This window comes from Ambystoma mexicanum, chromosome 5p, assembly GCF_040938575.1.
Source record: "Ambystoma mexicanum isolate Mex_15411 chromosome 5p, UKY_AmexF1_1, whole genome shotgun sequence".
Lineage (NCBI taxonomy): Eukaryota > Metazoa > Chordata > Amphibia > Caudata > Ambystomatidae > Ambystoma > Ambystoma mexicanum.
In genome coordinates this window covers 811,267,935-811,294,700 of record NC_090930.1, presented here as the reverse complement: position 1 = coordinate 811,294,700, position 26,766 = coordinate 811,267,935, and the positions used below count along the sequence as shown (strand labels likewise).

The 26,766-nt window shown below is 48.0% G+C and overlaps 1 protein-coding gene across 5 annotated transcripts in view; it reads right to left on the bottom strand.

Moving 5' to 3' along the window:
* The window catches only part of BBS9 (Bardet-Biedl syndrome 9), a 3,505,410-nt gene that overhangs the window by 807,759 nt on the left and 2,670,885 nt on the right, over positions 1 to 26,766 (bottom strand). The window lies entirely within an intron of this gene.

Below are 26,766 nucleotides of genomic sequence, written 5' to 3'. Positions count from 1 at the left end.
AACCGAGACAGGCTTCGACATTCATTACTACATGTTTAGTCAGGTTTGTCAATTGCATTTAGAATTCTTTCCAAAAATGTAATCCTAGGTTATAAACATGCATGATACCGAAGGGCAGTGCATGAGTGTCAGACAACACGACTGCAAGAAAGAGAATCTTATTTGTTCTTGCATAGCACTTTATACCAGAACCTCCCCTGCTTCTAATCGCTGCAATAGATGTCATTATTAACTAATTTGATGGTACTTGACTTTGCCCTACCGCGTGAGCTGGAATAGCGAAGTGCAGGATTCCCCCATGTCAGGGACCAGCACTTTGGTTATGTGTTTTTCACCAATGGCAAGTATGCTAGACTAACTACATTCACCCATGGTTGTAGCATTCAGACATTCAGCATTCATGAAGTACACTGAAATGATTGGTCCAGACCCAATAGTCAACACTGTGGCGTAACCCAAATGTTGGTCCCCCATGAGCCATGCTGAGGAGGGCCTTCCCCCAAGCTCCACAACAAAATACGGGATGCACCATATTCCTGGCTGGTCTGGACCACCATGCATGCACAATGCCCACGATGACTATGCCGCTGCAGGGGCACACGGACACTGCTAGGTGAAAGATGTATGTATGTATGTTTTTTTTTTATCAAAGCTTAAATCTTTCACTTAGCTTTTTCACTGGAGAACAATACATATTTGCCACTAGTATGCAAGAGCAACAAAGCGTAGTGAAGGAGCCGAACCAATGAAACAATGTTAGGGAGGGGGGAGGGTCTCACCAGAGAATATTTTTGGGATAATGGGTTACAATGGTATATTTTACAGCACACTTTCTGTGAAAGATTTGCTAAAATGCCAGAAAGTTTGCAATCCATTCTGTAGGGTAACCTATGAAAACATCCAATGGATGCAAGTCACCAACAGTGCAAAGCAGCATTTCCCAACATATGCTATTATAAACACATTTTCACGCTGGTTTTGCCCACATTTCTAGGTTTGCTTTGTGCATAATGCCAGTAATGATACTAGAAGAAAACCTGTTGATGCTGGTTCTACCAGCATATAGAAATACCTCCACTAAGAAAATACTCCTGTTGGCTTTGCGATTAAAATGCCATACCACAATAAGAAAACCTGCTTAAAATGGCTCGAATATAGGTCAGTCTAGACAAATCAGAACACTTATCATGCTTGCTTTATCATGGATACTCAGTATGTCATGCCACAGTAATAAATAGCTAGGCCAGCATAACCAAAATGCCAGTCTACCAAATAACGCTTATCATGCTTGTTTCTATAGATGCGCAGTAAAAAATGCCATACCACAGTAAGCAATGGCTAGACTGGCTGCAAAAAAAGGGGCACTAAAAATGTAGTGTTAGCGCAGCCCAACAACAGTCCTCCTGCCGCCACCCTCTACCCTTTTTGTTCCCCACCCACCAAAATCAACTTCTCGGCCCAGCACAAACACTCGCACATTCATACAACTTTCACTCCATCACTTGCACACACCATTCGCGCACACACCCAGGCACTTGCTCATTCATACACACAATACATACGTAATACACACCCTTGCATGCCTGCAAGCAGTCACGTATACTAATACATCATAAACATGCAGAACCCTCACATGCACACACAATTTTATTTTCTTACCTGCTTCCAGTCACCGGGCACCCCCAGTGACTCCTCTGCTGCAATCCTCTGCAAGCGGCTGCTGGAACCAGGAAGCTCTCAAGCATGGAGAGCTTCCTGGTTCCTAACCTGCACAGTGGAGTCCGAGTGCCGCCATCTCCTGCCATATCAAAAAGAAATCATTTCTTTCCTGGCTCGAGATGGATGCCATCCGGAGCCATAGCACCTGCAAGATTCTCACCCGCAAAGGAAATATATATTTCCTCTACGGCACAAGATGGTGGCGTGCCTCCATCTCTCGCTGCAACAGAAATAATTTCTTTCTGAAGTTTGAGTACTTCAGAAAGACATTATTTATTTTGTGCCACGAGAGCCAGAGCGCCTCCATCTCTTGCCAAAAGAGGTATAATTTCTTTCTGAAGTCCGAGACTAAAGTTGTTTTGTTTATGTAGATTCAACTTTATTTCTAGTTTTAACAGTGAACTTTGAACTTGGGTAAAATACCAATATGCAGACATGGCTTTAAATGTTGAAATGATGTGCTAAGGGAGTTGTTTGTATAGCAGGTCAGATCAAGAACGGGCAAAAGTAGGAGCTGTTCAAAGGACTCCCTTGGCTTCTCATACTCGAGTTCTCAAATAAATTCTCCTTTATCTACAGAAACCTTTGAACTTACTCGGGACCAGGATCTTCAATATATTTCTTTACATTTCCAGGCGCATTGGAGCATCAGGCACCTAAACGTTCATAAACATGATCCTTCTATATTTTCCCTGATAACCTATGTCTTTTTCTGTCACCTATTTAGTACCAAGTCTTTCCATCGCTCGATTCACATCAGTACACATCTGCATCAATGTAAACGAATTCGTGCTGATGCAGCATTTTTTTTAAAGTGCAAAACCCGTCGCCCCTCTCATTTTCTTTTAAATTAAACTATACCCCTTAACCATCACATATCCATTTAGTATCCCCATTTAAAAAAGGAAAGAAGATGTGCCAGCAACAATGCATTTACATAATTGCAAATGAATACCAATGTACATGCACTGATGTAAAGACCTGCAAGCCAGGGCTGTCTAAAGATGTGTCATGGGTCCTATGGCCATTTTAACATGATGTTTGGGAGCTCCCTTTTCCTACAGCTGGGAAAAAACAGTCTGAGGCACCCGTGGGGTGCATAGTTTGTAATGGAGAGATAAAGTAATGTAGCAACTGAGTTAACTGCTGCAGTTTATCACGAGAAAGCCAGCCAGTTGGGAGCTGAAACACTAAATGTCCACTTAAAGCTATGAATTCCTGTTTGTCAGCACACTGCTAATATACTCAAAATCGGAGGAAAAAGGTAACAAGGTGATAAGAACGTTACTCGATACCCCAAAGCCCAGGGGAAGGCACCGGCAAAGACAGTCTGTAGCACGTGCGTTGTAAAGCACATCGTTAATGTCCTGAATTAAAATGTATTGAAGTGGGAGATTGGGATAACACCCTCCCCCCAAACTCATCCAGACCATGACCCAGGGGATCGCGGCCCAGACACCCCCCTCGGCAGGAGTTTGCGTACTTACCAGATGACAAAATACCCTGGTTCAAAAACATACACATACTAGTGGTATGCCCACCAGCACGCCATGCTCAAGCCGACGCCTGCAACATGGATCAGCTCGACTAAAACAACAGCCACAAGTATCCACATCGTTAGAGATGCCATGACGACATAGCCAACAGACAAGAACACACGTGCCACCATGCACACTGGTCACTCACACACCAACCCACACGAAGAACATACTCAGTGCTATGACGTAGCAGACTGACATACCCACGGACATGCATCTTGGTTATTTTTCACATAGGCCTTCTACAGCACCGCAGAAACGCAAGACGCCGGAAGAGATTGTGTATATGCTTGCTGATGCTTTCTCGCTACCCATCTTTATGAGGACGCTACCATGTATACCTAATGTTGTGTATGACGCTTTGTCACCCCGCGACCCCCATAATATGGATTCTGTACCGCCACCCATGAACTAGGCCCAAGTAGGCCGCAGAGCAAGTATCCCCAGGCAGGAGCCTCGTAAACGAAAATCCTCCACGAACGAAATGCAAGAGCTGACTATGCGGAACAAGCCCCCAACATGAACCGCAGCCAAGGCCACGATGTTGCAAACCGCATGCCGCGCACCACCGCCAAGGTTACACCTGCAGGTGCCAAGCCTCAGAGACAGAATACAAAAACTAATGCTCATAATTCTACTCCAGCTACGGTCTCCCCACACGTGACCAAGCCGAACTGACAAGGTGCCAACCCTACGAGACGGAGAACCGCTAGGGTCCCACGTCTGTGACATAATCTGCAACAACGAAGCAACAAGTTGGACGCCTACAGCGATGGGAAAGACCTGCTCACCAGCCCATAAGTAGACCTGTCCATTGTCCGCACAAACATATAGTTGCACATTGTTGCTAATGTCAGGTGCACCGTGAGCTGGAAACAGCGGTGGTCCCAGGCTTGGGGGCTCGCGGGAGAAGCAATCAAAATACAAGGGGCTCACCACTGATGCCATTACTCCTAGCCAATCACCAAGGGTCCCCTTGTAACAATTCCAATGTAGCAACTGTTAAGAACAGCCCAAGTGTGCCACCTGACCTGTCCTCGTCCACTAATATCTCTCCCTATAGGGGATATATACTAACCCTACCACTCGGGGACCAACCCAAAGTGGCGATAGGTTTTGTGATCATTTTTTCCCCAGGTGACGCAAGTAGCGCATCATACTGCTGTAAAAAGGGCCTGCGAGCCCCACTGACGACGAGAGCCTCACCGGATGCATACGGTCTGAGCGTATCCCTGCCGTTACTCTAATAAACAGCAGTAATAGCCTTGCTCCTTGTGTGCGTGTGTCACACTCCTTTTGGGACGCAGGAGGAGTTGGGGCCTCCCCAGCCCGGAAGTCCGCGGACGGCTCTGCCAGCCCCCCGGGAGATCACCCAGATAAGTTGGAGGCACTGCTGAGATATGTTTGAGGTCTACCCCCCCACTCCAGGGCCTCTTGCAGCGAGGAGACCCGGCAGCGTGGCCCCCTCTGCCACTGCCCCCTTTTGAAGACTACAGGACCATCGCAGAACTGCGAGAAGACCGGACAGCGCAACCTGGATATTGGCCCTCGGGAGCCGACTTGAGAAGTATCCCGCCCGCGGTTGGCGAGTGTCCAGACGTGGTCCAGACGAGGGGAGGTGGCGAGCCGCTTTGGAGGGGTGCACGCAGTCGGGCGGCCCCGCCTCACGGGGACTTACTGAGTGTGACACACCCAAAGAGCAACGTAATGTTGTGCGGGTGGGGGGAGGAATTTTGAAAAGGGTGGCGGGAGGTGTTTACAGTGTGTTGTAAAAGATTTGATAAATAAGTGACGATAGACGAGTGAGCGGTGGCTGGACAGGCACGAGAGCCGTCTTCTACCGCGTCACAGAGCGAGTTGGGTGGAGCTGAAAGGCACCAGGTGCGGTTGTGAAAAGGCACTGATTTGTCCAGGTCGTGGGCACCTGTAGGAAAGGGATGTGGCTTTCCTACGAATTGGCGTTATAGATCAATGAGTAGACGGATCCCTACTAATTGAGTTTTGAAGCTCGTTGCGTAGATGAAGTTTCCCCGCAGGAGGTAGCTAGATTGTTTCCAAGTGCGGAAGATAATTGGCTGGTTAAGCTCCCCTGATGAGGGGCGTATAAACGAGTTTATTGTGGTTTATCTTGCTCCGGTTGTAGTGAGAGGACAGCTGTGGGGTTTATGAGGGGGAAAAGGGTTGAAGACATAATGCGTGCTCGTTCATCTTATAAAGGTTTCTTACCGGTAATAGCTTGAAGAAGTTGGTGACGTCACTGTAGGGCTTGTGTAGGACACCGCGACCATCTCGGGGTGATCGAGGGGTGGTCAGGGGATAGGAAGAACAAAAGGGCGGAATAGAACAGATGAGGAGGCTGCGCACGGAGAAGGCCGGCAACTCCTGATAAGGGAGGGGCAAAAAGTGGAGAGGTGGAAGCGCAACGAGAGCGCCAGTCACGCTCGGCAGGGAGAAGCGAAAATAAGGAGGGAGAGGGTTGAAGAAGGAAAGGTGGGGCGGCTATAAAAGCACGCCACACAGGGCACGCAGCCGCAGGGGGCTTCGTGTGCCGCGGTCATAGGGGCCGTACTACTGACATCAAGAGAGGCGAATAATAAAGGAAAAAAAACGGTATATTTTACAATTGTATTGCTTTTCAGCGGACGGTCGGAAGTGCCCAGTTTACAGGGCCAGGTAAAGAAGGTTGATATCAGGAATAGGAAAACTAAGCATGGCAACATACTGTGGATCGGGGTCTGGAGTGTGGGGAAATGCTTTAACTACACCGCTCCAACACATTTGTACGCTACTATCACCAATACAAGACGAAAATTATAAATTATAGTATAGACTGGACACAAGGAACAGACAACAAAATACTGACACATTGACCGCCTAACGGCAGCTTTGACGCATACACCTAATACTCGCTCTTAACATACATACACAACACGTACAAGGGAAGAAAATTAGCACACCATGTGGAGATGTTTAACTTATGGAAGATGTTTCAGGGAACCAAGCCAGGGGCAACGGGGATGTTTAATATGGAAGGAGCGGCAGAAGAGAAAGGGAGCAAAGAAACGAAGCGAGTGAAAGAGGAGGAAGACAACAAAGAAGACATGGGCACGGAAAGCAGCAATGCACTGCGCACAGAAGAGGATAAGAAGGAGAAGGAAGGATCAGGTACAGTACCAGAAGAGAAGGTGAAAAAGGAAGGGGCAGACGACATGCCACTGGCGAAGGTAGTGAAGAAGGAAGAAGGAGGGTTATACCCAATAACGGAATTAAGAGAAGCCACCAGACAACAATTGGCAGCTGCTGAGGGTTACTCAAACCCTGCATACAGCCCTCCAACATATGCCCCTATAGATAGCTACCAGAGGGGGGAGGAGGTAATGAGTACGGTAGGATCAAACACAACCTCGGAGGGAGCAAAGGGAGGGAAGAAAAGTGGGGAACATACTGTAAACATAGGACGAGACGAATGGATAGCAGCACAAGTGCTCCTGAAGCTTGGGGGACACTAACAGAGGAAGGAGGAGGAGGAGGACGACGCAGTAGGGAGGATGGCTAAGGAAGATCTGTATTATACACAGATAGGGACTGAGGTGAGTAACACAGGAGAGAGCCAACTGTCACAGGCCGAGGAAGAAATGTTGGAGGAAAGGTTGACTGAATTAAGAAAGTCACAAAGTGCACTGGTACGACAACTCGAGCAGGAAACACGAGGAAGGAAGAAGGAGAGAAAGGAGAATAGGGATGAGCAGGAGAGGATAAAGGAGCAAATGGAAGAGAAGAAGAAGGAAGCAGAAAGGATGAAGGCAATAGCAGAGAGGGTGTTGCATGCGGAGCAATGAGAAATAAGACGGAAGGAGGAAGAGAAAGAAAGGGAAATGGAATTGTGGAAAAAGAAAATACGATCTGAAAGCGCCCGGAAATATGAAGAAGGTAAAGTAATAGAGAGCATATTAAAAAGGGAAAGGGAAAAGTGGAATAGGAAGGAAGAGGAAGAGAGAATATTGGCGAAGGTAAGTGCTGAGGTGGTGGAAGAGCTAAGAAGGAAGAGAAAGGAAATAGGTGGTGTAATAATAGGGAAGAAGGGTGAAGGGAGTTGAGATAGGAGGATGGAGAACGGAATGAGAAGATACGCACGCCAGGACCCAGAGGTGGCTACAACGTCAGAACAAGGGGCAGCTGTTAAAAGAGAGGGGCGCAAGGAAGAGGACCTAATAGATTTAAGGACAGTAACGGTAGGTGGAAAACCCACAAAGTGAGGATTGTCTTTTCTTGATGGATTTTGCAGCGAGGAGGAAGAGTGCGTAGGGAAAAGCGGAGGGGTTGGCAACGGAGGAAGTTTAGACAAACTGTACATTACACGCACCAACCGCCAGTCACCATGGTCATGCGGAACAAGGGGAGAAGACAAGGAAGGTGATGAGCAGGTAAGAGAGGTAGAAAGGAGGACGTTACAACCATTAACACCGATACAAGCACAAACACCACGCTCTGTAACATCACAACATCCAGCACCACGCCTACTAACACCAACCCCTGCGCACACCCCGTATGTCGACAGACTCAGAGACCACCCAGGACGCAGACAGGAAGAACGGACAAGTATGCCCACGATGAGAGGAGAGGGCAAAAGGAGAGGACGTAAGAATGAAGGGGACGATAGAATAGTAAACTGTAATATTTATATGGTTGAGAATTACCCGACACAGAGGAAGAGGATGGATGAATACACTGACATAACCCCACGGGCACAGGGGGAGATGAGGGGGTACAATTTGGTGCCACTTCTGGAAAGGGGAGGGGCCAGACCACAATATGTCCCTTGGAAGCATGCTGATGAGGAAAATATTAAATGCAGGCTCCCATCACTAAGTGGAGGAGCAGGGAAGTGGATATATGAGATTGAAAAACACACTGCGGGGCAAAAGCTAGCGGTAGGGGACGTGAAGGAACTCCTAATATCAATATTGGGGGATGCTACAGATGACATATGGAAGAGGGCAGGCTTCCCAGGGGTAACAACAACTGACACATCACATGATGGAGCGCCATTTGCTAACTGCAGACATGCACTTTGGCAGGCTCTAAGAACACAGTATCCAGACACGTCAGACATAGGAGCTATAACGTCACGCAAGATGTGCGAGAATGAAGATCCTGTTGATTACATCCAGGAGATTCAGGAGAAGTGGCGCTTGGAAACTAGGGAGCAGTGGGACAAGACACCAGCAATTTATTACCACATTTTAGTACAGGGGCTCCCAGAGAAGGTACAAAGACAGCTGAAGAAAATAGTGGGGATAGAGGCTAAGGCCTGGCCGTAAATACAACTAACTATAGTACACGGGGGGCGTGGCCTGGCAGCCATGGAGTAGGCTGTGACTCCATCATGCTCCGCGATCCGGCAATTGATCTTCTGTAGCGTATGCTACCAGCCAACAGACTACTACATGGAAATAACAGCATGGGCGTCTAAAAGTGACGGGAAGAGGATGCGTCTACCCGCGAGTGAATTGGTTAAGGATTACGGGAGATCTGATACTTTGTATCATGGCCTGAATGCGGCCGTATGATGACAAAATGGCGGCCGCAACAGAACAAAGGGACCAGTGAAACCAGCTGGCGAGTCTACAGAACGGGCTGCCGGAGTGGCGATAGATGGAAGAAAGGACGGGCGGAGGCTGGGTCGGAGCCGCGCTGACTGCAGGCACTAAATGGTAGAAGCAGCGGAACCCCGAGGAGACTGCAGCACAGAGTGGCGCTGCGGGAGGAGCGTGAGGCGGCTGATTGCCGCTGGCGGAGATATGGCTGCGGACCCGGCCCCCTGTGCTGGTGAGGAGCTGCCGTGAGGGGCTGCTGGGTCTTATCCAGCGACAGTACCGGCAGCGCGCCCACACATAAGTAGCGTGTGCGGCTGCCGGCAACAACGTTTTGCAGAGCCAGCGAGGAAGTGAGGGCTTGCGGTCCGCGGCCGTAAGCTGGGTTCGGAGCACTGGAAAGTACAACCCGGGCACCGGAAAGTATGCTGCCTGCAAGATACGCGCCCAGCCAGCAGACAACGCGATACAGACAGGTGGCCTAATTAACAAGCAGCGCGATGCACGCAGTGAGCTGCGTTGCGCTTACTTGGGCTGATTTGTTCTGTGCCGCTCCCCTGTGGGCAGGCAGTACAACGCCAAGCGATGTAAGATGGGGAGACCCTGCACATTGCAAGGCCTTTAAAGAAGGCACCCAGGCCCCAATATTGCGCCTGGGGTGACTCAGTGCTGCTGTTGCAGGGCAGGGCGGCCTGCACCCCTGCAGGGATCCAGGGCGAGCCAGGCGTGGAAGGTGCTGCATAGCTATAACAGGAGGAGTGAGAGAAGGGGCACATGGCAACCCACCCCCTTGGAACCGGACGACATCAGGCCCTCCCGAGGAGGGCGACAGGACCATAAATAACCCATTGGGGGCGGCGCACGGGGAAGAGGTGGGTTCGGGCGTCCCTGTGGCAGCGCTGCGGACACTGGAGCGCATGGGGATATAATAAATGTGCACCGGGGTGGCCTGGATATCAGCTTGGGCTGAGGTGCGAGTGGCAACGAAGAAGCTGACCTGAAAGAGCAGCATCTGCAGCTGACAACGAAGGTACGTGGTAGAGCACAACCCACCTGAAATCTGAGTGCAGCGTACGCTGCTGCATACTGCAACTCTCTGAAGGGTACGTGCCTGAGCCTGGGTTGCCCGGGTGTCGCTGTGGGGCTGCAGGTAATGGAATGTGAACGACACGGGGGGAACCCAGAACTGAAAACACAAACAGGACCGCATTATGTGGTTAAAGGACTGAGGGCTAAAAGCAAACAACCCACAATGGACCCCTTTACTAAGACGCCACGAACTCCCGCTGCCCCGGGGCGGGCCCGGCGGCGGACTCTGCGGGCGGCACTCCAGGGGGAGAAAATCATCAGGTCCTTGCGGACCTCGCGGAACTATAAAGACAGAGAAAAAATCCTGGAATATTTTCGTAAAGGTGGGACGATTGAAAGGGCATCTACTAACATTACGGCGTATCCAGACTACACAATGTTAGTGCAAAGGCAGAGATACAGCTATGTGGCAGTTAAGAGGAGACTGCATGCGGCTGGTATCAAATACATGTTGTTGTACCCTGCAAGGCTAAAAGTGTTTCACAAAAGTAAAGCGTTCTTTTTTGAAACCCCAGAGGATGCGGTGGCGTGGCTGGACCTGCAGGGCTGCCCGGATCGAGATGAAGAACAAGACCGTGGGAAGCACGACAAGTGATGGGGATGTAGTAAAATCAGTTGGGTGCTGAGCAGAGAGGAGCCCATTACGTTATGTTTCAACATTCGAACTGCATTATGTCACTTTTGGACCTATTGATCCTGTTGGACTGGAATATAGATAATAATAGGTATGAAGTTGACTGGGAAATACTAACAGTAATAAATAGGAGCAGTAGAATGGAGGCAATCTACCCCCCCCAAGAGCTAGTAGGAAGACAGCCACTAGGGCTGCTTGACACTGCTGAGCCGCGAGTATGGGCTATTGCCAGAAAGGTCTAGATGCGGGGGTGCCTGAGATCCAGGGATGGAGCTGAGCAACAGTTGGGGAGGGTGTTGTTGGGATGGGATAGGGAGGCGGGAGGGTGGGAGGTTGGGGAGTTTGTGTGGGAAGGGGTGTTTGGGGTGTTTGTAGTTATGGGGAGTTTAAGCTGGGAAACAAGCTCTATAGACTGAGATGGAGGCTAGATCTGGACTGCACTGGTGGGGGGTGGGGGATATTCTGATAGGCCATGGGAGACCTTAAACTAATCACGTGGAATGTCAGGGGGCTTAATAGCTATTTAAAGAGGAACAAGGTTATGTTGTACCTGCATAGACAAAAGATAGAAATCGCACTGTTACAGGAAACTCACCTGACACGGGAAAAAATGGAGACGGTTGCTAAGAAATGTAAAGGGGTGGTGGCGGGTTCGTCATACTCTGCTTATGCAAGGGGAGTGCTTATCTGGGTGGCGCTGCATGTCCCGTTTCAACTGTTGCAGGAAATAGCAGAGACGGATGGAAGGATGGTCATAATGAGGGGACTGGTAGAGAATAGGGAGATAAGCATTGTGAATACATATGCCCCCAATCAAAACACAGCGGTATATTTCAGAACACTGTGTACCAACCTAAGTGTATGTATGGGGAACGCAGTGATCTGGGGAGGGGACTTTAATTGCGTGTTAAACCCGAGAGCGAACAGATCAGATGGGAAGGTAGATAGACCCACCCCAGCTGCCAAAGCGTTGCAGACATTACTGGATGACTTTGGCCTGGGAGATGTGTGGAGAACGAGACACCCCCAAGAAAGGCAATACTCGCATTATTCAGCCCTGCAGCAGCTACATACGAGGCTGGACTATGTCTTTGCTACGTCAGAGGTAATTGCAGAGATCACGCAAGCAGAATACAAAGCAAGGGTCCTCTCGGACCACTCACCTCTGGTCCTCGGATGGCAATATTGCCTCCCGAGAGCAAGGATTCCGACGTGGCGCCTCCGAGCGGAGGTACTCAAGGATCCCTTTTTCAGGGAGGATATGAGGGAGGAGATTATAAATTATTTTGAATTGAATACTGGTAGCGTGGATTCAGCGGCTACATTATGGGAAGCCTTCAAAGTTGTGATGAGAGGGTTAACCATTGCAAAATCTAAAGGCCTGCAGGGGGGGGATCTTGGCTGACCTACAAGAAACAGAAAGGGAACTGGAAAAGGCATTGAAGAAAGGAGGTAAAACTAAGGAAGACATGGAACTGATGCTCAAACTGCAGCATGAATGTGAGGGGCACTGGGAAAGACTGTATAACCTCAACTATAAAAAATATATAGAAAGACAGCATGCAGGAGGGGATAAAACAGGGAGACTCCTGGCATGGTTATACAAGAGCGAAACCCCTAGACCCATGATTCGAGCAATAACAAGGGAAGACGGTAGCACAGCTGACGCTCAAGAGGGAGTTAATCAGGAGTTTGCAGATTATTACAAGGTACTATATGGAGATGAGGGGGGAAGGGACCACGCTACGGTAATAGAAACATTGGAGTATATAGGACTGCCCAAGATAAGCGCTGAGGAAAGAGAGGAGCTAGATGCACCGATTACTTTGGAGGAGTTAGAAGAGGTGGTGAGGCAGCTGCTCACTAGCAAGGCTCCGGGGGCTGATGGACTCCCAAGTGAATTTTATAAAGCATATAAAGAAGAGGTGCTCCCCCCAATTTTAGCAATGTTAAATGAAGCCTTTGAGGTGGGAAGATTACCAGAGACACTTAGAGAAGCGATCATAACACCGCTTCTCAAACCCAACAAGCCTGGGCATAGCTGTGGCTCCTACAGACCTCTGTCGATGTTGAACCAAGACAGCAAGATATTGATGGCTGTCTTGGCGAACAGACTGCAGAGAGTTATTGTCAAACTGATACACCCCGACCAGACGCGCTATGTCCCGAATAGGAACATAACTCATAATCGTAGACGACTCCAACGGGTTGTTGAATTGGGGAGCGGGATTGAGGGCAAAATGGCAATTGTGTCTATAGACGCCGTAAATGCTTTTAATTCGGTCAAGTGGCAATGGCTGCTGGCGGCCCTGGCGGGATATGGATTGGGGCCTGGATACATGAGGTGGGCGAAGATGCTACATCGTGAACCGCTGGCCAGGGTCAAAACAGGATCAGTGATATCCGAAAGATGGCAACTTAGTAGAGGCACCAGACAGGGATTCCCATGGTCCCCAATGCTCTATATATTAGCCCTGGAGCTCCTCGCAATATACCTCAGACAACAATACGATACTATAGGCATCGAGGTGGGAGGGGACCGACACTTGATCTCTTTATATGCGGATGACTTGCTGCTGTACTTAAGGCACCCGGAGGGAAATCTCAAGTACATCCTAGAAGTGATGGAGAGATATGCGGGGCTGTCTGGTATAGTGGTGAATACTCAAAAATCTAGTATCTTCCTGCTAGGCAGTTATAGGGGAATCCCTGTGGGACGGTTACCGGTGTTACAAATACCATGGGCGGTTAGTACCTTCCGATATCTTGGGATAGACGTGTACCACACAGTGGAAGAGGAGCATAGGCACAATACCGAGGTAGCCATTGAGAAAATCGAGAAGTGCATGAAATTCTGGATGAAGTTGCCCCTTGCAATGATGGGACGAGGGGCAATGCTAAAGATGGTGGTACTGCCTAGACTCCTGCACTATTTTGGGAATATTCCATACCGGATACCCAAGAAGTTTTTCACTAAACTCAACAGCATGTGTAGGGACTTTCTGTGGCATGGTACCCGGAATAGGGTGGCACTATGGAAGCTACAGAACTTTTATGAGAAAGGGGGGATAAAACTGCCTAATTACGAGGTCTATTATGTAGCGAGCCAACTGCAGTATATCGCCAAATGGCTCTCAGATGAAGTGACCCCCGAATCCAGGTTGTTTGGACATGATTGTGCCTCATTTTACTTAAGAGAGATGATCTGGCTGCCCAAGACAGAAATGGAAGAGCGCCCTAAAATGAGGATGCTTCGGTGGGAGATGTGGCGCCGGGCATGCCAGATGATGGAGAACCCATTCCCATGCTCCCCGCAGGTACCACTAGTGGCGCTAGCAGGGGGGAGAAGAGCAGCTAAGGAGGATAATCAGGAACCACTGGGAACTGGTTGCGCTAGTAACAATGGGGGATATATGGCGAGAGGGGACCATCAGATTTTGAAGCGCTGGGGGAGGAAACGGGGTTGCATACGGGCCAGTACATTACGTATCACAGAATGGTGCAGAGAATCAGGAGAACATGGCCCGAAACAGTATTGGAAGAAGAACCAGACGATGCCATAGATACAATTTATGATATAACAGAGGGGGGGGCACGAGATCTCTAGACTATATGAGATGATGATGTCTAAGGTGGGGAAGGAATTAACACAACTGAGACTAGACTGGGAAGCGGAAGTAGGAGCCCAGATGGAGGACGGGATGTGGGAACGTGCCCAGGGGTACCATAAAAAGGTGTTGAGAAACGCGAGACTGAAACAGATACAATTGTATATTACGCATAGGGCATACATGACACCCCAGAGGATATCTAGGTTTGAGAATGCAGGACGACAAGCAGGTCCTAAATGCGATTAGGAAAAGGCTGGCATGGTACACATGTTTTGGTCATGCCCTGTCATTGAGCGTTTCTGGGGTGAAGTAGCACAGAAACTAGAGGAGTGGGGGGGTCAAGAGTGTGGTGGGTACAGTATGGGCCTGTTTGTTGGGGGGATACCCCAGATCACAGAAACTCAAGCATGTGAGTAAATTGAAAGATCCAGCATATGTGCTCGCGAAAAGGAGAATTGCCATGGGGTGGAAGACATGCCACAGACCGCGGGTGGAGGTGTGGTGGAAAGATCTACAGAAATGGGCGGATGCAGAAACCATGGTAAGTCAAGAAGCAAGCAATGTAGGAGGAGAGGAGGCGGCGGAGACCCTGATGGCCTGGAAACTATTGATAGCGGAGTTGTTTGGGCCAATACAAGGCCCGGCAGAATCTATGGAAGGGGAGACCCTACCACAAGATGCAGGAACGGAATGAGGATAGTAAATGGCTCGGTATGCGGGAGGGATAAGGGGAGCAGTGACCGAAATTAAGAGATGTATAACTGAGCTGTTGATAAGCACACTGCAAGTTTGGTTTGTATTGTTTGTTTGTTTGAATAAATCAATAAAACATGTTTAAAAAAATAAATAAAAAACTATAGTACACCACTGCAGGACGTGGCAAGAAAAGATTAAACAAAAGGAGGAGGATAGAAAGGCAGAGGAGGCAAAATTGGTGCAGAAAAAGCTATCTAAATATGCAATGGAAGGAGCACTAATAACAACACCCGTAGTGGCAACACCAACCTCCACACAAACCACAGTTGCACAGGACACAACACAACAGCAGGTAGCACAATCCCAACAGCCGACTCACACTATAACACAGCAGATGCCCCCACCCCCACCATACACGGCAAATGCAGGAGGAGGATATATGCAAATGGGAAATCGATACTATAACAACTACAGGGGGAGGGGCGGCATAATGAGGGGGAGAGGATATGGCCAACCTGCCCAACAGCAAGGGGGCGGGTTCCGGGGCTACTACCCAAACGGAATGCAAGGGTATGAGGACAACACAGGGAATTTCCCATGGCAGGCTAGGGAACCACCAATATGTTGGGTTTGCGGGATGTTGGGGCACATGTCACGCACTTGCAGGATGAGGCCCACCCAAACAGCTTGGGGGCATAGGGGCCTATGGGGGATCAACAAACTTACCAACCACAACAAGGAATACAACAATGCCTACCACAACAACAAGCGCTATTGCAACAACCCCGCCAACAGGTACAAACATACACACCACCACAGCAACAGACGATAGTAGCGCAACAACATCAAGTACAATCGGTACAGCAGCTTACACAGATACAAGACAACGCAGTATCAACAACTGATGAACCACTACAGCAGACACAGCTGGGGAAGGTGACAATATTGGGTCACAATCCTTACACAGGAAGCGGTCAGTCACTATATCCACAATAGGACAGCCCACAGATGTCTTTGATGTGTCCCATCCTATCACTATTAGTTCCTCCGCACTATTAGGTAACACCTAATAGTGCGGAGGAACCACGCATACAGGTAGTGATAGGTGACAAAAATGTTTCCTTCCTGGTCGACACTGGGGCCACTAGGTCCTGAATAAGGGAGAGCAATTTTAAAATGTCAGGCAAAGCCATGCACACTCAAGGATTCTCTGGGGCTCGAGGATTGGTTCCCTTCACTGATAACATCTCTCTATCTATAGGAGATCACGACATGTCTCTCCCACTTCTGTATTCGAAGAATTCACCAGTAAACATACTTGGGAGAGACATAATGAGCAGGTTGAACATGACCATTTCCATCACGGAGAAGGGCATAATTTGCTCCACACCAGGAATTAACATGCTGCCAGCACGACAAATACAGCAGGCTTACTGTGGGAAAACAGTGGCCAGAGCTGAGTCTGTAGATGCAGAAATATTCCAGTATGGTACAGACATGGCAATTGCATGGTTGCCTGGAATTGAGGGCAAAGTATGGAGGAGGCCAGCAGCGTACTTATTCAGACCAGAGACACCAGCGAGGGGAAAGTGATTTCAGTAAGTATCGAGAGCATTATGGCAACTGCAAATTACATCGTAGTGCATGCCCAAGACAGAGAGGGAAGGGCATGGAGAGCTGTAATAGCACTGACAGAGGGGTGCAGGCTTACTCAGGTGTCTGATGAGGAGCTCTTCTCAGATGACAATGGAGAGGGAGTGATGGTGTTTGAGAGGAGCATTAACATTTGGTTGAAGGTAATTTACAAACAAGTGGCCCAAAAAATGGCAATGGCACTAGAGGCACCAGCCCCTACACCAGTTCCATTTTACGAAGAAGACATGGCAGCTGTACCAGCATCACTGTGGACCACAAGTCCATATGACGTTGGCTGCATCAAAAGCATTGGTGGCGTAAAAATAAAGTTGAAAAAAGGAGCGATGCTGCCAAGAGTGAAACAATACCCACTTTCAAAAGAGGCAGGCGAGGGCATATATGAAACAATAACTGCCCTGATAAACAATGGCATACTGGTACCATCAGAATCGCCTTGCAACACTGCTGTGTACCCTGTGCGTAAGGCGAAAGGAGGGTTTTGGCGTTTTATCCAGGACCTAAGGCCGTTGAACCACATTGTAGAGGCAGAGTACCCCATAGCAGCTAACCCAGCTCCCATACTATATGGGATACCAGCAGAGGCATCACGGTTTACAGTAATTGACCTCAAAAATGCTTTTTTCTCGATACCCCTACACCCAGACTCACAAGATTTGACAAGCTTTACATATCACAACACAAAGTGGAAACACACAAAGTTACCCCAGGGGTACTGTGAGTCACCATCCATATTCAACAGGGTGATACAAATGGATCTGGCGAACATTGAGATGGAGAGCATGGTGCTGCAATACGTGGATGACATAATAATTGGCAGCACCTCATAAGAAAAGTGTAGAAAGGACTCAGTTAAGTTGCTCACAGTGTTAGCTGAAAAAAGGTACAAGGTGGACAAGGAAAAGTTACAGTACTGTCAGGAACAAGTACTCTACATTGGTCATCTTATTTCACAGCACGGAAGTAACATTGCACCACAAAGAGCACAAGCTATAGCAAACACACCACAGACAGTGAGAGAACTGCTGCAGTTCCTGGGCCTATGCAACTACTGCAGGGCATGGGTTTTTGATTACAGCTCGTACATAGGACCCCTGCTTGAAGCATTAAGAGAGGCGCAGAAGGGGGACAAAAGGTTGAAGTGGACGAGAGAAATGAAAGAGGCCTTTGATGAATTCAAACAAGCCATCTCAACAGCGCCTGTGCTGACCACAACAAACTATCAACACCAATTTTTTATATTCTCACATTGTGACTCAGCAGTAATGAAGGTAGTACTGACACAGAAAATCAGCATGGGACACAAGCCTGTAGCATTCTACAGCGGGCACCCGGACCCTGTAATGTTAGGTCACTTCCCCTGCGAACAGAGTTTGGCCGCCGCCGCTTTTGCGGTGGAAAAATCATCATCAATAACAATGGGGTGCCCCACCACACTATTTGTGGAACACGCCCTCTTCGCCATTCTGAACAAGCCCAAATCGACATTGACCACACAAAGAGCATCAGGATATGAGATAATACTATCTAGACCGGAGTTAACAATTGTGAGTTGCAGCAATGTAAATCCAGCAAGATTTATAGCAGAAGTGGTTGAAGATGGTGAGTATGCCCATGATTGCACGCAGGCAATAGAAATGTACTCCAGCACAAGAAAGGTTGAGGGAAATGCCCTTGGGGGGATGGGGGGAGATAATGTACATTGATGGGTCCTCATCAATTGACCAGACTGACGGGGTAAGAAGGACAGGAGCAGCCGTGGTTAAGTTAACAGAGGATTGGATGTATGTACCAGTAAAATGTGTACAGCTGCCACAAAATTACTCAGCTCAAGCGGCAGAACTGGTCGCCCTAATTCTGGCACTAAAGGAAAGCTATGATAAAAGGGTAACAATATATTCAGACAGTGCATATGTAACATCAACGGTACACTCTGTATTAATAAAATGGCAATGGAGGGGCTTCAGAAGAGCAGATGGTACCCCGGTGCAACGCGCCCTTTTACTTGCTGAACTGATTGACGTAATGGATGATCCTGAAGAAATAGCCCTGGTAAAGTGTCAGGCACACACTAATGGGGATGACTCTATTTCAAAAGGAAATGAAACAGCAGATGCGCATACAAAACATGCTGCATACTTTGGTGAAATGTGGACCCTCCCAGAGAAACAAGGAGATAAAGGGTGGGCGGGAGCAAGACAAATGCTGATGAAGGAGGGATACACACACATCCCGGAAACACAGATACTGGAATTACAGGCAGCATCACCTATGTCCGAAAAGGAGCTGTGGGTAAAAAGAGGGTGCACAATGTCCCCCACAGATGCATTATGGCGACAGAATAATACAGGAAAGGTTGTAATACCCCTAGCACTATTGGAAACAGCCCTAACTCAGCTACACCATCCAACACACACAGGAAAGGAAGTGATTGCAGCAAGAATAAAGGAAGACTGGTTTTGCCCCGACTTAAATTCACATGTTGCAAACTTCATTAGCAGATGCCTAACATGCCAACAGTTCACAGCCGGACACACGCTGCAAGTGATAAAAGGTACTATACCCCAGCCAGTAGGACCCTTCCTGCACCTACACATTGACTACGTTGCCATGATCAATGTATGTCAAGGACACAGATACATGATTGTAGTATTATGCCCATTTTCAAGGTGGGTAGAGGCTGGGCCATGCTCCCATGCAGACGCTTTCAGAGCGGCAAGGTTTATAGTGAGGGAAGTTTTTCCCAGGTGGGGAGTTTTTGAGGTGCTGCGGTCAGACAACGGCCCACACTTCGCAAACAAGATGTTCCAACACATAACTACATTACTTGGTATCAAACACAAGTTTGCATGTGCATATCACCCACAGGCCAACGGTTTCTGTGAACACCTGAACGGCCTCCTGAAAGAAGAAATTGTGAAAATACAACAGACAACTAAGAAGAGCTGGTTGTACTGTCTCCCCTTGGCTCTGTTTGAGTTGAGGAATAGGCCAGGTTCAGATCACCTCCGCACACCCCACGAGGTGGTGACTGGACGCCAGATGCGCTTCCCATTAATGCCACCATCAAGGGCATTGACAGACTATGACAGCTCTGCTAATGTTTTTGGTGATGAAATGTATCAATATGTGTCTTCCTTGATTACTAGTGTTGCCTTTATTTCTCAGCAGCTTGAGCGCACGCGGGGCGGGTCGAAGACTACCGAACAAGACGAAAAAGATAAGGAACGGGAACAACAAAGAAACTGAACAATTGCAGAAGGAGACCACGTTCTCCTATGCAAATTTAACAGAAGGTGGGACAGCCCCCATTTCACGGGGCCCCACCAGGTGGAAGAAGTAGCTCCTCGAGCTGTGAAGTTGCGCAATAAAAAGGTGTAGTGCCACCTGCATGACGTCAAGCCCTACAAAGATCTGACCCGCCCTTGCGTGGACGACAGGGCCAAGGCAGCAACAACAACAACGAAGGACAGCACAGCAGCATACGCAACGAAAGACAATTGTGACACTGCCCCTGACCCCTCCCCACCAACAGACTCTAAAACGTTTCAACATTTGCCCACAGCTCACCCCATGGGGACGAGATACCAGGTCAAAAATATCACTGCCCCAACCAGCCCACCCAAGCTACTACCCGAATAAAGGACACTGCCTGATATTGTGTAACGATTGCACCACACTTGCAGACACGTGCAAGTTCTCTCTCTTTCATTTTTGTCTTGCACATGCAGGTATTGCGTGAAATTGTTTATGTATAAGGATAAGTGAAAAGACTAACACTAACATTGCGTTTGTTGCCCTGGGGTAAATGTTACCCACAGACGATACCACCCCAGAAGCCCTGTCACACCAATTTGTATACGCTATAAAAAGACCACAATATCCAACTAGAAGGAGGGTACGTGTATATTACAACACATTCATTTTGGCCATAGAACAATCATTCCCACATCTCCACGAGCACCTACCGGCTCTGAGAGATAGGTCACTGAGATTAGCGTGGGAAAAAGCTTTTTGCCTGGGCACTAAACGACTACCTGGTAGGGAGAGCTTGACAAATAACACATTAACGCATATTTTCAGAACTTTTCAGGCGGGCATTTTTAACATCGCAAAGAATGAGCTGCAGGACCGCAGCAAAGGTAAGACAACAATGCCAGTGATATTAGGTATTGTAATAAAAATTGTAGGTGTGTTGGTCATCACTGGTCTACTTGCTGCCTCTGTCTGGTAGAAACGCTATGCTTATCGAATTAGGCTGCACCTAAAACTAATATACCCCCTCCCACAGCTGCAACAGGTACGGTTTTAGGTGGTACGACTGACTCAGGAGGTTATGGGAATAGAGTTAAACGCAGCACATACACAGATAATAGTGAGATTGACACATACCTCACAGATTCAGCACATATCACTAACAACATGTGGTATCAACACATGTCGAAAATTGGTAAGCAGACAACTAAGGACAACTGCTATGTGTGCTCGTTGATCCCATACGCCATGAGTGCATTGTCAGGATTAGGGGCTGGCAGGGACGTAAGAGACGCCAGAAACGGAATAAGTAGTCCAGAACTACACTTCCCATGAACACTTGGGGAGATTGGTAGTTCTCCGCCGTGCGCGCGTATGGCCAGCTGAGTTGGATTAGCAACGGCTAATTAAGGCCACACGGCGCACAGCAAGGTGTGGCTTATTGTGGGTGTGTGCAGAGCTCCATATCGGAGTGAATTCATGGAACAGCAGAGACGGCGGCGGTGGACGGAATCCAAGCGGTTTGTGTTACAATCCAGTCGGCCGCTGTGAAGGGCTGTCTCGTTCAGCATCTGGGAAGGCTTCTGAGCCTCCCGGACTTCAGATAAGTGCCTATGTGTATTTTCCACCTCTGGATGTGCTTTTGTCTATTACGCACACGAAACAGTTGGTTGATGACGGGCGGGGGTGCGGAGGGGCGGCTATGTACTCCGCAGGTCCGCTACTGAGCAGGAATTATTGTTGCATTGTATACGAACATTGTTAGGGACTATTTCCCTGTTATGCAAGGCATTCGCAAGGGCATTCTGACACATGTCTTTCCTCAACAAGCAAATAGGGTTTCTCTGCTGATAAGAGGAATTACAGAAATAATGGTTACATCCAGCAGAGGGATATGATTACAAGAAGCCTATCCCCAAGTGTATATATGTTTTCCATGTCAGCGTGATCAGTGTTGCTATCTGCTAGCCCGCATGGGCTATGTGTTTTGTCATTCATAGGGGGAGCCTGCCCCATTGTATGTGCCATACTGCTTGCTTTATGTAGTGTTTTATGTCAATATGAATCTGTGGTACATGTATTAAGATGTGCTAAGATGTTCTCCAGTGATTTAGAAATTATGTCATGTTCAGGAACTAGGCAGAGTTAGGAGAATAATAGGAATTCAGTAGTGTAGGGTTTTTTCCTGTTGCTTCCCTCGACCTATCCACACTAGGGTTCCCTTCAACCTCTTTCCGGTTTACCTATAACTCCCCACCCTGTCCACAACCTCTTCCTAGCCCTCTTCGCCCCACTGGCTGCCACGTGGTGTCCTGTTCACTCTATCAGGCACCTGTGCCAACCACGGTGGGAGGGTCGACTTCATTCGGCTTCTGTGGTTTGGGGGAAGAGTGTCGACCGCTCCTCCCCTTTTGGTTGTGTATCTTGACATGCATCGAGGACGTTTGTGGCTACTGAAGTACCAGCAAGGACAGTAGAATGTCTATTATACATGGCCCTGTTTCAAACAAGAGGACGATTCAAAGGGCCGGTGGTATCATTGCAATGTAGAGAAGAGACTCATACCCTTACGAAAATAACTTCATAAAAACGCTTAAGATGTACAACAGCTACCGCCTACACACACAAGGGTTCAGATACATAACAGATGGCCCAGATAAAGGAGAAACAAAGAAAGTAACATTAGAATACCTGCCGTGTGACTGGTATGCAAGTGAAATTGCAGGCGAACAAGGTTGTTGGGAAAGAGCACTGATTGTAATATATGGAAAGATATACACTAATGAAGGATGGACAGATGGAGTAGTGGGGAGCAATATGGTAACACAAAAATGCGAACTCAATAAACGAAACAAACCATAAGTGTTGGATGGAGTGGGTAAAAAATGTACCACTGTTAACATGGCTGGAGAAAGATGAAGACCCAATAACTATACTAGCACTAACTGCTCCCACATTGTGCTATCAACATAACAGTGATGTTGATGTTGGTAATAACAACAACTGCAAAAGTACAATACTGATACCTGAGGGGGTGCAGGCACAGCAGTAATAATGGATCACTATTGGGCCTGCGGTAATAAGGCATATCACACATTGCCTCCATCATGGAATGGGATATGTACTATGGTGCATGTCAACGTACCATCTCTGGTCGTGCCTCACAAACACGTCAATATGGCCAACTTCCCCAAGATGGATGAAGGAAATAAGAGAAGGAAAAGATCTCTGAAGTTTGAAGACGGTGACGAGAACAGCGACACAATCATTATGTCGGGAGTGAAAAGACAAGGAGAACCACTGACGGGGAAACTACCTGTAGGGAAGATCGGAGACTGCTCTCACCTCCATTCCACCAGAACACAGACTGTTTAGATGAGGAGCAATGTTCGTCTCATCAATAATACACCCAGGACTGCAGGCCTATGCAATGCGAAATGGCTCCAGATAACACGTGGGAGCTAATGATGACGATTAATTCCACAGTCAATGGATTTAATGCAATAAAAGAAGAACTGAGGGAGGTACGGATGGTTGCACTACAAAACAGAGATGTGCTAGACGTCCTCACAGCGATGGAAGGAGGGGTTTGTGCTAAAATTGGACAATCATGTTGCACATTTAACCCCGCTAATGACGCAGATAATGGAACTCTTACTGACGCAGTTACACAACTTGCTGTGATGCACTCGAAAATGGTTGAAGAAAGTAAAGGAGTAAAGAAAGATGGTAGCTGGTTCTCCTTTCAATGGTCATGGATGCCCTCCAGAAACGCAAGACGCCTGAAGAGATTGTGTATATGCTTGCTGATGCTTTCTCGCTACCAGTCTTTATGAGGACGCTACCCTGTATACCTAATGTTGCGTATGACGCTTTGTCACCCCGCGACCGCCATAATATGGATTCTGTACCGTCACCTATGAACTAGGCCCAAGTAGGCCGCAGAGCAAGAATCCCCAGGCAGGAGCCTCGTAAACGAAAATCCTCCACGAACGAAATACAAGAGCTGACTATGCAGAACAAGCCCCCAACGAGAACCGCAGCCAAGGCCACGATGTTGCAAACCGCATGCCGCGCGCCCACCGCCAAGGTTACACCTGCAGGTGCCAAGCCTCAGAGACAGAATACAAAAACGAATGCTCATAATTCGACTCCAGCTACGGTCTCCCCACACGTGAGCAAGCCGAACTGACAAGGTGCCAACCCTACCAGACGGAGAACCGTCAGGGTCCCACGTCTGGGACATAATCTGCAACAACGAAGCAACAAGTTGGACGCCTACAGCGATGGGAAAGACCTGCTCAGCAGCCCATAAGCAGACCTGTCCATTGTCCGCACAAACATATAGTTGCACATTGTTGCTAATGTCAGGTGCACCGCGAGCTGGGAATGGCGGTGGTCCCAGGCTTGGGGGATCGCGGGAGAACCAATCAGAATACAAGGGGCTCACCACTGATGCCATTACTCCTAGCCAATCACCAAGGGTCCCCTTGTAACAATTCCAATGTAGCAACTGTTAAGAACAGCCCAAGTGTGCCACCTGACCTGTCCTCGTCCACTAATATCTCTCCCTATAGGGGATATATACTAACCCTACCACTCGGGGACCAACCCAAAGTGGCGATAGGTTTTGTGATAATTTTTTCCCCAGGTGACGCAAGTAGCGTGTCATACTGCTGTAAAAAGGGCCTGCGAGCCCTACTGACGACGAGAGCCTCACCGGATGCATACGGTCTGAGCGTATCCGTGCCGTTACTCTAATAAACAGCAGTAATAGCCTTGCTCCTTGTGTGCGTGCGTCACACTCCTTTTAGGACGCAGGAGGAGTTGGGGCCTCCCCAGCCCGGAGGTCCACGGATGGCTCTGCCGGCCCCCGGGAGATCACCCCGACAGTATATTGTTTTGTCATAAGGCTGCCAACATGGGGGCAGCTGCTTGACCCCTCTCCTCTTCTGCCGAGGCCCTTTTCAACTGTAATAGCTGAAAGGCCCTGAAGCTGTGACACTGCTGCTAACTATCCCTTCTTAGTTTTAGCGATCAGCTGAAACTACTGCATTATAGTACAGCTAGGGAGAAATGGCACATGAAGAGGGACACACAGCTTGCAGGTATTGCTGGGTTATTTACCCACCCATTAACTTCCCATGGTCAGACTAATCCCTGTGGCCCTTCCCAGCCAGTTATTGCCCCTCCCCACCCAAAAAACACACCCCTGGGATCTTGTGGAGCTAACTTTATCAAGTCTTGCCATGATACTTTGCACTAAAAGTGCGTGAAAGACTTTTTTCAAAGTAGTCTTACGAGAGTTAGTGACTTAATTAATTGGAGCTATAAATGCCCAATTGATGTAATACAAATATCTTAACCTGCCCTGCCTTCAACCACTCGATTTATAAGCAATATGCTGCGTGTCCTTCACTGAAGTCCTGTCAAGTACAAGCATTGGCAAAGCCAGTTAAAACCAATGTGTAAGTTCCTGGCAAGTGCCTTTGCAATGTCTACACAAAAGCCAAAACTGTAGGCATTGCCAAAGCTTGTTATTTTCCTGTACTCCCACCAATGTTCCCTTTCCCCGCAGATAGGGTGCGTCTGGTGGGGCACACAATCCAACTTTCGGTGATCTGAGACCACTGCTGTATTTGGAGCAGTATAAATACGTTCAACATAGCATAGGATCTGTTCTCCTTTGCTTGACAATACTAAAATGAAACCCTAATGATTTGCACTCGTACAGGGTACTACAATAATACATCTGGCTCTAGACAGAAAGGATTGTTGCTGCCCTGTGAAGGAGCACATTACTACTTCTGCCCCAATATGCCTACTGAGCTGCATATCCAGATGCTAGACCACTGATACAACTGCTCTTCTACCAATCCGAAACCATAAGATAGCTCTTTTTGCAACTGCCCCTAATGTGAATATCCCAGAACACAACCATGTTAATAATGTGCTCTCACAAAGAGCTCCATGCCAGATTCCTTCTGCTTCGAAGCACTGTAATAACAGGTGGCGTTATTAGTCAATGTACTAGTAATCAGCGAATTAACCTCGGGAGGATGTAGGGGTGAGTTGTGCTTCATCCGTGATCTAACCACCCGGAAAGGTTTAAAAATGCATGGAGGGAATTGCTCTACTTGAACCCAAATATCCAACACATCTTCACACTCCTCCTTTACTTCTCTATTAGATTCTGTACATATATCATTAAGAGCTTTTTTAGAAAACACAGAGGACTGCAAGGGTAACCATGTTAGCCATAATCTGCTGTAGATTATACAAATTAGGAAGCATTAGAGTTACTCTTTTGCTGTGTCCCATCTTTAACACGTGTCTATGAATTGATGAAAAAGTAATAGACACAATTGCTACCTGTGGTAATAGTTATTAAGCAAACTGACCATGCAAGGTGTTTCTGCCAAAGTCAGAGTGCATGTGTGCCACATACAGGTAGCTCTGGGTAGCAACCGCCCCTCCTCCATTGGTGCTGGCACTGACTGTGGGCTGCTATGCTTCCAATGTACTTTCCCCAATAGGAATTACAAAAACGGAATTAGCTTTTTTGTAGTATTAGGAGCTAGTTGTTTGTGTCCTTCATCATTTACTGTTTATTAACATCCTGCCGCCCCAAATCATCAATAAAGACTTGATAAAAACACCAATAAGTGCCCATTATCTGTGGAAATCCCATGTCACTTTATACGGAGACCTTTGCATCACCTGTGGCCACAACTCTGTCAGGATGCACATACAGCGTCCCAGCCAGGCAAAAAGGTTCAGGCTGAGAAACACTTATTAGCACGTACATCATGGAAGCAGACAGAGGTTTGCGCAGCAGAAGGCACGTCTTGTTTTAGTTAGGTTAGACACATATTAGATACTCACATATAACATATGTATTAATGTTGCAGTTTCAGAGGTTATAGATAGGGCAGTATTATAGGCCCTGTGTTTAGTTGTCGTATACCTAGTTAAGG